Here is an 11,709-nt window from a genome sequence, read left to right as displayed (position 1 = left end):
TTTCTTCTATAAAAAGGCACAGTGACATTATCAAACTAAAAAAGTTCTATAGTTTCATGCTACAATAAGTGATTAATTGTTTATTATTATTACAGTAAGTAACACTGACACATATTTGCTTGTTTTTGCCTCCCATGTGTGAGGATTTGCTGCTTTTTTCTGTTTTATATCATTGTAAAGTCAGGCTTTTTTTAAATTACATTTTAAGGCAATGATTTAACAATTGCAAAACTATAGCATAAATGAACTGATTATTATGATTTATTATGAGAGTTAATTGAAGCATTCTGAGCTGCAATAGATTGTACAGGAGTGCCTAATAAAGTGGCCACTGACTGTATACTGCAGTAATAGTAGAGATTGAGATGGTGGTCTTATTTATAAAGTTTCCAGCCAGTCACTATAGCTGATCTATAGCACGGCCACTAGCACAGCTTCATACAGCTTGAAAATGCTCATTTAGATTTATTTGCTTCACATTCGACATCACTGTGAGGCAAGGAATGTTAATCCAAATGCTTCATGGTGGATCAGCTCCCTAACTCAGTTTGATCACCAGAATCCCTGTAACCAAAATGTCAGCCAAATGAAAAATAGAACTGATTTTTTTTCTGAGTCGCTATGAAGACGTCCCACTATCCAGTAGGTTCACAATTCATAATTCTATCCCCATAACACATTTTATGACTATGAGTGAATCAAATGATTGGGTTCCTAGAGGCAACCATCCAGGATGAGATATGTAGTATGACAGTTCTTGATCAGGAATCATTAGTTGATAAGCATCTCCACTTATGGTTAAAAAGTAATGATAATGTGGAGGTGTAATCCCAGGAAGAATGATCTCAACCACTGTGATATAAACAGATGCTACAGTGAGAGAGAAAAAGCAGCTCTGGCATTAAATTAGTCCTCTGTATGAATCAATACTGTGAGTTTAGTTTGTAGAATTGTGAAAGGGAAAAGATAATCGATACACCCCGATTACAACGCTGAATTTTCAAAATGAAAAAGCAGCAGGGTTGTTGGAAGTTGAGAACTTCTGTCGATAATGCAGTAAGGCTTTCATCACTCTTAAGACACTCAGACACAAAAATTATTCACTCACAAACTACTGTTCAGATCCCATTTTTGTACAGTTTTTGTACATTTTTCAGCTCATAAATATCAGAGTGGGCAGTGCAGGCAGGAGAGGTTTGGATGTTGGTTGACAGACAAATGACTGTTGGCAGAGCGGGAGGAGAACAGGCCACATATCACTGGCATGTATCAGGGTATGATGCTCCTACTGGCACAAATGTACGTACATGGGAAAGGAACCAGCACAGACCTGACCAACATGTCTGCACAACCCACACATACACTCAGGTAAAACACCGTCAGAGGTTTCTCTTTATGAAGGAGGTGCTGTGCTGTCTCATTTCTCTGAAGCAGACCCCGGGGAGAGGGAGTGGATTGAGGGGATGTGAGGACAGGGCCACTCTGCCTGCTGTCCTTGTTTCTCTGTCAGACAACTCTGCTTCTGAACTGCAGACCAAACAACTATTCTCAATTGGGACAGCATGCACTGCTGCATGGGGCAGGATGGGGGAGACTGTGAGTGGAACTGCATTTATGTGCTCCAGTTTGAGAAGGAACTGGTCTATTTACATGTGTGAGTATGTACCAGGAGAGGTATGAGCTATAATCCCATTAATCAGCATAATTGGCTCATAATTGGCTCTCATCAAGTCCCTACAGATGCCATCACTCAAGCCTCAACATTATTGCCAGACATTTCAACCACTTGCTCACTCTCCCTGCAGAGACTGTAAAGGTTTGGTCTAATTTCTGATGCTTTCTCTCTCACATACAACAATGAACACATACTGTATGTACTCTATCACCCAGTAAACACACCAGGAGCAAATCACTTACTGTGACAATTCCTCACTGCAAAGTCAAGACACAAACATCTGTCCATGTACGCAGCATGCATGTGTATGAACGTCCACCTGTGTGTGAGCAGGTGGGTGTGTGACAAAACCTGACGTGTATACTTCACTCCTACGTTGCCTTGGGGAATTGATCTTTCTGCTTCTGAGAACTAACATGGCTGCTGAAGCACGCTGGCCACTTAACAGAAGGGTTGTGGGCTAGGTTGAACCTTTAACATTTCAAGGTAACGAATAACTAAAACTCAAAGATTGGGTTGGGAAAGCAACCTGCAGTTACCACCTGGAAATGAACAGCATGCAATATGCAATTAGATATGAAGCTTACTTGTATTAGCATACCTTCCTTTTAAAACGCTATTGGAGGTCCTGATTTAGAACTGTTAAACTAATATTTTTATATTAACGATGGCTCAAATGACTAATGTGAAGGGGGCAGTTCTGAGGGATGAACCCAGAGAACTACCACCCAACTCAGCAGTTTCTCTCAGATTTATGCAGTGTTTTAGCATCTCAGAATCGTCTCTCGGTATCAATGTTGCTACAGCTCATACAATCCGCTGCCTGTGACATACAGTAATCTGTCATTGTCAAGCAATGGGTAGGACCTGCTAAAAGTAAGTTGCCTGTACATTGCTCTTAGCAAATAAAACGCTGACGGACGCTGAAGATTTCTTAAGATGCATGTTCATCTCTAAAGAAATCTGGATTTTTAAAAAAGAACCCCTAACCTGGAAATGGATCCAAAACAGAACCGACTATCAATAAAAACTGTGTGTGTGTCTGACTCTGATGCACGTCTGTGTGTATGTCTCTGAGTAAATGCATTATGCTTGTCTGAGAAGGTGAGCTGCTCATGGTAAACAAATGGCAACATGTACTTGCTCTTTGCTGATCAGTATAATAATCCAACCTTGAGCAAACAAAGCATCTTCCTGTGCAGTGGAGTGCACAGATAAACTAGACAGCACTCAGAGAGTGCCAACCTCTGTCAAAGCAGCTCACTTTCCTCCTAATGCCATTACACCTAAAAGCAGTATTTCCATGACAGTTTGACTGTCATAATGTGATTCCTTGACCATGAAAATCTACCCCTAGCATTCAGAATGATGTAAGTTATTCAAGAAAAACAACAGACATGAGCGATTACTAAAGGCCACAAATGTCTAGATCAATGTCCCATGCAGACTGAGATAACAATGTGTACTTCTTGTCCTTCACAGATGTACACAGTATTTTCCAAGGTGCCTCCTGCTACACTTGCTGTATTAGCTCTACTTGTCTTCACTCTAAGTTCTGAGCAGCGCAGGGGGTTCTAACATGCAGTCAACAGCCATTCCAACACTCACAATGGTGAGGAATCTTTTAAGATATTCCTGGATCTGAATGATGCTCTGGATCAGCATCATTCTCTAATGGAATGTTAGGTGGGTCATATCCAACCCATCCAAAATTTTTTTATCCAAACCTGCTCAATACTTCTTAAGTTATGCTGTGAACAAACCAACCAATGAAGGCCGGTATAAGCAAACACAATGGAGGAGTGAGGCGAGAGTGAGGGTGCAAGTGAGGAAATAAGGTAATGTAAGGGAGAGCTGAGCCAAATACACTGCCATGCATTTTCTTCTTTAGTAAACTGATAGGCCGAAGAGGAAAATAGCAAGAGCCTGACATTTTCTGTGGTGGGAGACTGTGCAGTTTATCAAAGCAACCAGGAAAATAATAACACTGCAGGAAAACAGGCAAAAGGAAAGAAAGAAATTCTCATGATTGTGCAGGAATATCACAAGTACTGGCATGGATTTGTTGGAAATGGGACATGGCAAGATCACAGCGAAACAGAATAAATCTGAGAAAAATAAGATTAACCAGAAGCAATTGTGAGAGGTAATTTGCTGCGCATAGCTGTGCTTCTTCTTTGCTGCTCATTTGGTGTTCAGGGTTCAATTCACCACGATGCACTGCATATTATACATAATAGAATTAATTAATAAAGACAAACAAACATGTTACACTGACCCGACATGCTAGTGTGAATATCTATCTGGCCATAGTATACATTTAGACCACTTTCCTGCATGTCTGCTTTCTCATTTGAAACTTCCTGTGGCTTTTACGCAGTTCTGTATTCAAACTGAAAGGGACAAAGTTCACAATAAACTTTAACATAAAAAACAGTTCTGAATAGGTTCTATTGAAGAAGTCGAGAGGAGGAATGAAATGGCGTAACCCTGTTCATGTCTTGCAATTTCATAAAGCATGCCAGAGTACATGGACTCTGACATTCTCAAATGTCCCCTTTACTGAAACATGAAAACATAGTTCCATGTTTAAAAAATAAAGTTTTTAAGTGAGAAGAGCCAATCACAGGTACCCGACTTCCACCCCGCAGTAAAAGTATGTGATGTTAGACAAATATAAACTCTGGAAAATGAGAAACTGCAAAATGTCAACCTGTAAAGCCTTATAACTGGATCAAAGTATGATTTAAAAAAGAAACCGTCAAAACTACAGTGTGGGTGTCTCCGGCTGTGTCAACCAAAACTCCCACAACAATCACTGGTTGCATCTTTTTCATTTCGACTGTCAGATCAGCTTCAAAGAGCACTTCAGCAGCTGAAGCTACACCCTGCCTCTTTTCAAGAATGTTTTCCTGTGATGTATTCTCCTATCAGAACTGCTAATATTATGCCCATCTGTTCACCAGTACACGATTACCCATGTGTCAACTTAATGAATAAATGAAAACAGCAATATGGGAAGGCCAATGTTATGAGTCAGAACACATTTCATAAAAGCGGGCTGAACCATAATCTTGTTCTTTCACAATATGCACTGACAGCACTAAGTAAAAAGGTCAATTCACAAGTAGCTTCACGGTTGATTAAGCTGCTGTACTTGAATTAGCACCTTCAACCTGAGGCAGAGCTACTGTATTGTAGGCTGTAATCTTGTTTAAAGATAAGACTACTCCTTAAGATAATAAAAGAACTTTGGCAAATATAAAAAAAGTTATCAAACTGTCAAATTAAAAGTGTTTATCATCTCTGAGGGTTTGACCCAAACAACTGACCAAATTGCAGGGTTTTCTGGGCAAGAATGGATTTTTTTTGTACTTACTGAGAAGGTCGCTTTGTAAAGGCATTTGCTACACTGCACCATGCACTTTAGAATGAAACAGACCAGCATCTCACATATTCGGCCTGCTAGATTACATTTTTCACAGCCTCTGGGTTCCTTATGAAACAACAAAAAAACTGTACCTGTGTCATTCGAGACCAAAGCTTCAACATCAAATAAGGTGCAGTGAGTTTCAGCCTGTTCAAGTCATTGCATAGTACTGCCATTTGAGATAAGTGCTTATGTTTTCTAGTGTAAGATCATTACCTTCTAAATTGAATACTTGTAATGTCTAGCTTATTTGCCCTCATCGCTGCAAACAAAGATAAAAAACTGACAGTCTGATAGCTTTCCCTCATTCAGCAGGCCACAGCTTGAGATAGCAGCCTCTGCACATTCAATTCCTCATACCACTGGTGTGACAAAGATAGAATATTTCATTAGGGGCTTCGATACACAGAATCAGAGCTCTTATATGTCTGTGTGAGCACGCTGGCTAAGCAGACTAAGCAGTAGTCTCGCTATTACCTAAAGCCACAGAGAGCAGCAGTAACACAGATTGGACCCCTGATTGCACAGACCTCCCAGACTAAATTCTTGCTTCAATATTACAGGAACATGGTGGACAAAATCAGTCCAAGTTGCAGGACATTTTTCAGGTTTCTGGCAAAATTCTCAACCTACCTCTGGGCATCATTCACAGTTAGCTAAGGTGACTGAATACCTTACTGTAGGATGCAATGTCTCAGCTTATTTCACCAGGCTTAATGGAAAACAGGGGAGGAGGGATGAGGAACAGAACAAATCTCATCTTAAAAAAAGGAAACAAATGGCTGATGGATAGAGGAGGGCTTTTTTGTGAGAAACCAAATATGAGAGAGAAAGATTCTTAATCTTAGCCTCAGACACTGAAACCTAACAAAAATAACCACTGACTTTGCTTCTGAAAAAAAAAAATTCTCTTTTACCATGGCATCTGCTTTGCCTTGTTCGTCCCTCTTTTAATCTCACCCTCTGCCTTAGCTTTAGCATCCACAATGAGCCAATTACTCATTCAGCCCCAGTAATTAACATGAGGGATGGTAAAGCCTAATGCTGCTAAAACTAGGGAAGTGTGACAGTGACACTGTCTGCAATGAGACAAACCCTGGGGATTCTCTTCCTCTGTCTCTGGCCCTGGCGACTGCTCCCGTCTCTACGCTGGATGGTGCTAAACCGCTACAACATAAACTATGTCACTCTGAAGCTCATCATACAACATTAAGGAGGCATGTGGGAGCCAGCGGCAGAAGTATGCAATGTTATGAAAGCAAATTTCCATGGGAGAGGATGTTTTACATACAGTAGGTTTATAAAATAAGACAGAACCATGCTGGTCATGATATCTGGTCGTTGTTAACTTTGTCTGTGCTCCATTTGGTGCTGAACAGGTAGTGAACAGCTGACTTTTCTGACTTTGCTGCTGCAGCTGAGCATGATAAGAGCAGTTAGTGAAACAAAACATCGAGCTGAAAGGTGCTAAAACGCTCCAGAGAGGTAGAGCTGGGTAACAAATATTGTGTTGTTTTGTTACTATGAGCAACATCTTTACATTAAGCACTGATCGCTTTAAATGCCTTTAAACTGCACCAGTCAATATTTTCATATATAATTATATTTATTATATATTTCATATATAAATTCACTCTCAGTCTGAGCGACCTTTGGTGGTTAAGAATCAAAATACTGAATGATAAAAGTATGTCTGTTGGTTGCTGAATAACCAAGTTAATTGAGTTGAGCTTCCTCTAATTATGACCTTGATATGAACATGACTAAAATCTTTACATGCCAGACGCTGTCATCGGAGTACTGCTTTCCTTTGGTCATAATCCAATTGTTAGAGTGCATGTACATATGGAAGAATTGTTATCTTGGCTGCATGTTTGAGTGCAAACAGCTTCACATTGAAGATAGGAATTTGGTACATGGTTGGCCAAAGAAATGCCATTTTGCCCACAAAGGCTCTGATCATGAATTTTAAGGCTGTGGTTCAGTGTGTCCCCAGGCTGCTCCATAGACTAAATCAAACACACCTTTATCCTATACAGTCATACAGGGGTGGACGAACGTGGACAGACACCTCAAAAGGCATCAAGTATTACTTTGTGTGAGTATGAGCTTTTAAACTATAAAGACTTAACAGTGGAAAACCTAATCATATCCTAGAAAAGCAAAATGTTCCGTGTACCTCCATCAGCACTTATCATTTGACAATATAGAATACTCCTCCCACAACAGCAACAGTTCAGAGCCAAATAAGAATAATTCTCTGTGTATGTGTTTACCATTTTTATAATCACAAATACATCCAGCGCACAGTAATACAGTTTTTCTGAATTGCTAAAACACATTTCATGAAACCATCACTCATTTTTTCAAAACCTTAAACACAAATCCAAATATTCAGACTAAATTCACAAAACCTCCGACTCGTCTGGCAAAATCAAGCAATTGCTTCAAAACCATGTCACCAGCACTCAAAATCAAACAATGCTTTCAGATCATACACAAATGAGTCAATCATATACACACTGCAGCTCAGTCATTAGACACTACATCAAAAAAAGTTGAACACAGCATCCAGGACATGTAGTTACAACAAAAAAGGTTTATTGTATAGTGAATTTACCAAAAATTATGTTACGATCAAAAAATAAGAAGAAAAACACATCAGAAAGATTATTCTGCTTCAGGATCACGTCTTTTAGCTCGGCCTGGCCAGAGGGCTTCATCTACGTCACAGGCAATGTTGTCTCTTCCCAGGCAATGGGCAAAAAACCCTCTGGTGTGGCGGATCCAGCCTTGACAAGACTGCACATCTATCTCACCACAGGCTAGTTCCATTGCCTGTAAGAGATTTTCCCTGGTATATGGGTTTCGGTCATAGACTTTCCACCGCCATGCAGAGAAAAACTCTTCTGTTGGGTTGAGGACAGTGCTGTATGGTGGAAGGTCTTACTCTTCCTTGTCCTTTTTGTCCAACACCTCATATTCCTCTACCTCTCATATTGTTATCCATAGTTGATGGATGTACCTGTGCCATCTGTGCACTTTGAACTGGCTTATAATTTGTATCTTCTCATCATATAATTAGAAACAAGTGTGAACAATTTTGAATCATTGTGTGTAAACGATGACAACTGTGCTTTAGTTGTTTAAGTTTTGCTGTCCTCTGTTTAGTGTTTTGCAACACAGGTTCATGACAGTGTGAATTGTGTTTTAGTGAGTGAGAATGTGTTTAGAGTTTAGCAAAAACAGTGCATGAGATTTGCTAACAGAGTCTAAGTGCCTGAACTTTAAGGTATTGCAGAAAGAGTGATTTATTCGACAAATTGGTTTAGGCTATTGAGAATTTGGTTCAGAGAATGGGGTTTATTGTTTTAGCAATTGTTAAAAACTGTAATTGAGTGTTGCTTCTGGTGCCGAGCAGCATTAATCAAGTTAGTTTGTGCGGTTACATATTACTTTAAAAAACTAAAGATCATGAACAGAACATCCCCTGTATCGTATTCGACCCCGTGTGGAAGCTGGAGTCCAGGATGTTACTTTATCAAAGCTCAGGCTAACGTTAGCACATCTGTCCTCTACTCTTTCTGGGGAGGTTTATGGTTCACCAAAACTCCAGCCAACCTTACCTGTGACAGAAATTATGATTTAAAGAAACAATATAATGTTTGCTTTACAGTCAAGCACATAAATTATGCTATATGGTTAAGGTGTATTAGAAGAGTCTGTACTTAAAATATTAGGACTTTGAAGCTGTACACTGCAAGAACAATGGTGTATGTCTAGGATGTAACTTTAGCATCAGTCTTTTAGCAGAATATTATCCAAGTACTCATCAAGTGCTTATTTCAGACCTATTTACATGACTCTTATTTTAAAATTAGTCATAAGGAGACAAAATTTTCAGTCATCTTAAGGAGCTAACAGGAGCTTAATTATCTAGCTAGAGAGTGATGGTTGCCATTTTAGATCAGTCAACATCAATGATTACTGGAGAGAAATGTAAAGCCTGCTCTTGCCTGCCTCTGTCTGAAATCAACAATGTGTTGTTTGAAACATGACAGAATTCTGAATAACCTGCAGGCGTGCCATGCCAGAAGAGAAAGCATGACAGGCCGAGCAGCCAATAGTAATGATGGAGGATGAGCTTTGCAAACGGTCAAGTTCTCCCCACACACACCTGCAAGCACACAGACTAAATGACAACACAAGGTGTCTAGTGGCCACTGCAGACATTTGTTCCTCATGCATTTCTCATTTGCCATGTACATACTACAGTACATTGTAAAACCATATCTTACCTCCACTTTACAGAAGCATGCAGGTTAAGTGAGACTCAAAAGCCTCTGTGCATTAAGTTACAGATTTTTCAGACCTAGTTGCACTATCACCACACACACTGAGCACACACCTTTCTCAATTCATTGATCACATAGTACAAGGACTTCTGATAAATCCCCCTACAGTCTAATCTCTGTTGTCATTGTTTCTTTAAAAAAGGAGAAAACTCTTTTGTCAAGTTAGGGCTGCATTTAAAATGATATCCCAACGTTTGCGGTTCCATTTAGCTTTCCAGCGATAAGGCCAGCACGCTCTCATCTTGGTGGTGAAATACAGCGGGTGCAGTGCACTTCTTAGCGCTGTTTTTCCAAATGGATGCCGAGCGTTTAAATGAAAGATAGCACTAGGAGAATGGTTTGGAAAAGGTTTTTTTAGTGATTGGATTAACAACATGACACTGTAGGAATATTTAATGAAAGGGATTTCTCTACCTGCAGGTTCAAGGAGTTTTTCTCAAGATGCTGGTAAAAGGCATGGAGGCAATAACTGCAATCGAACCACAGGACAGACAATGAAGTTCAGTGTCCCACGTATGCTCCAATTCTGTATAGAACCAAGGAGCTAATGCAGTACTGATTGAGTACTGTTACTCAGGACTGCAACTTGAACCTCATATGTCTTAAATAATGGCAGAAAGTTAGAGAGTGAGGACAAAGAAAAAAAAAAAAAAAAAAAAGAGATGATAATCTGAACATCTTCAGCAAAGGTGTGATGATGAAGAGCGTTGATTGTAGCTCCACAGTAACCAAATAACAGCTCCTTTTATCAAATATACACTGCTCAGTGTGTGATTTGTAGGACATGCTGCACACTAACAGACTATGCCTCTCTGCACCCAGGGCACTGTGGTGACAGCACTGTGTGAATATGACATATTCTGCTCCTTGTGGACACAATTATAGGAGCTGAGGTCCAATTTTTTTCTCTCTTATCCACCAGTTTTAATTATCTCCAGTTTCCAACTTAAAAGAGGCGTCATTTTCTATCAGTAGCACCTCACAGATATGTTCCTGGAAAATCCAGCAAGCTGTCACATGTCATGGGAACGAGGAGGCACAGTGGAACCGAGCTCCATTAAGATCCAGCCGCTGAGCCATCAATGCCTTAGCTCTTAGTCACAAAAATGAAGAAGTTAAAATGTAACGATTTGGCATACTGAAAATTGGAAAAGTGTCTCCATGTGGTTTCAGGTGTTATAAATGCTTTTAAATAGAAAAGTTTGTAATTAGTTGTTTGTTCAATTCTAAACTGGAGAAGACTCAAAGTGTCACATTTGTTCCTCTATCTGTCTCCCTCTCTCCCAAAACAACATCACAGAGGATGCAGGAAGCTCCCATATCAGCATCACGGTGAGGTCACCTGATGGTTTTGTCTATATGACACCATTACGGCACAGACAAGGGCAGAGGACAGTCCTTGTGTGATGAAGACCAATTAGCAAGCAATTTTCACACCTATCCCCCGTCACGTCTGTGGGACACATCTGCTGACGAGCATCAGGCATCATGTCACACTCACCGCCTAGCACGTCCACATCTGTGTCCTGCTTTGTCAGTCAACCCCCCCACCCTACACACACACACACCTCTCCATCACCAAGGCCTGTCTCTATGCACAAAGCCAGGATGAGTGATGGCAGATCAGATACTGCTTATTAAAGTAATACATTTCTGAAAAAGCCAGAGTCACAACATATGTTTTTGTTTTTGTCTTTCAACTTGATTTCATGAGTCTAAGTGATGTCTCCATTTGCTGCGGGTTAAAATCCCATTTCCAACAGAGTACTTGGTGTCTGTCCTGCATTTCCTGGCTCTTCTGACCTGCGGTCTGCCCTTACAGAAAGATGGAAGCAATAGACAGAGAGGACTCGAAGTGGAGGGGGTATGGATGGGGAAAAAAAGAAAGCGGGCTGAGAGTTTAAGAGGAGTCGAGCCTTTGACGCAGACGGGGAGTGGAAACAGTTGCCATGGAAACCCCGCCCTGCCTCCGATGAGTCAATGAGAGAGTGAGCAGAGAAAAAAAAGAGAACAGAGAAAATGAAGGGATGAGAGAGAGGATGGTTTTGACTAAAGATATTTATCTGATCTGCCTAACCTTTGTCAGAAAGAGAAACATAGAGACAAATTACTACACAAGCTAACACACAGCAGATGTTCCTGTTCCTCCTTTGACACGTCAAATAACAACCTATAATGCAGCATCACCTTAAGTCCATCTCTACTTTAAGAGTCTCAGCCTGGTCCTCATTCACTTCCATACTGGGCCC

General features: G+C 40.4%; 1 protein-coding gene across 12 annotated transcripts in view; it reads right to left on the bottom strand.

Moving 5' to 3' along the window:
• magi2a (membrane associated guanylate kinase, WW and PDZ domain containing 2a) overlaps positions 1–11,709 on the bottom strand; it is a 201,103-nt gene that overhangs the window by 121,204 nt on the left and 68,190 nt on the right. The window lies entirely within an intron of this gene.

Source organism: Monopterus albus, unplaced genomic scaffold (genome assembly GCF_001952655.1).
Source record: "Monopterus albus unplaced genomic scaffold, M_albus_1.0 scaffold178.1, whole genome shotgun sequence".
In the NCBI taxonomy this organism is placed as follows: Eukaryota; Metazoa; Chordata; class Actinopteri; order Synbranchiformes; family Synbranchidae; genus Monopterus; species Monopterus albus.
Note: the sequence above shows the minus strand (reverse complement) of the source record. Positions and strands in the feature narration are given on the sequence as shown.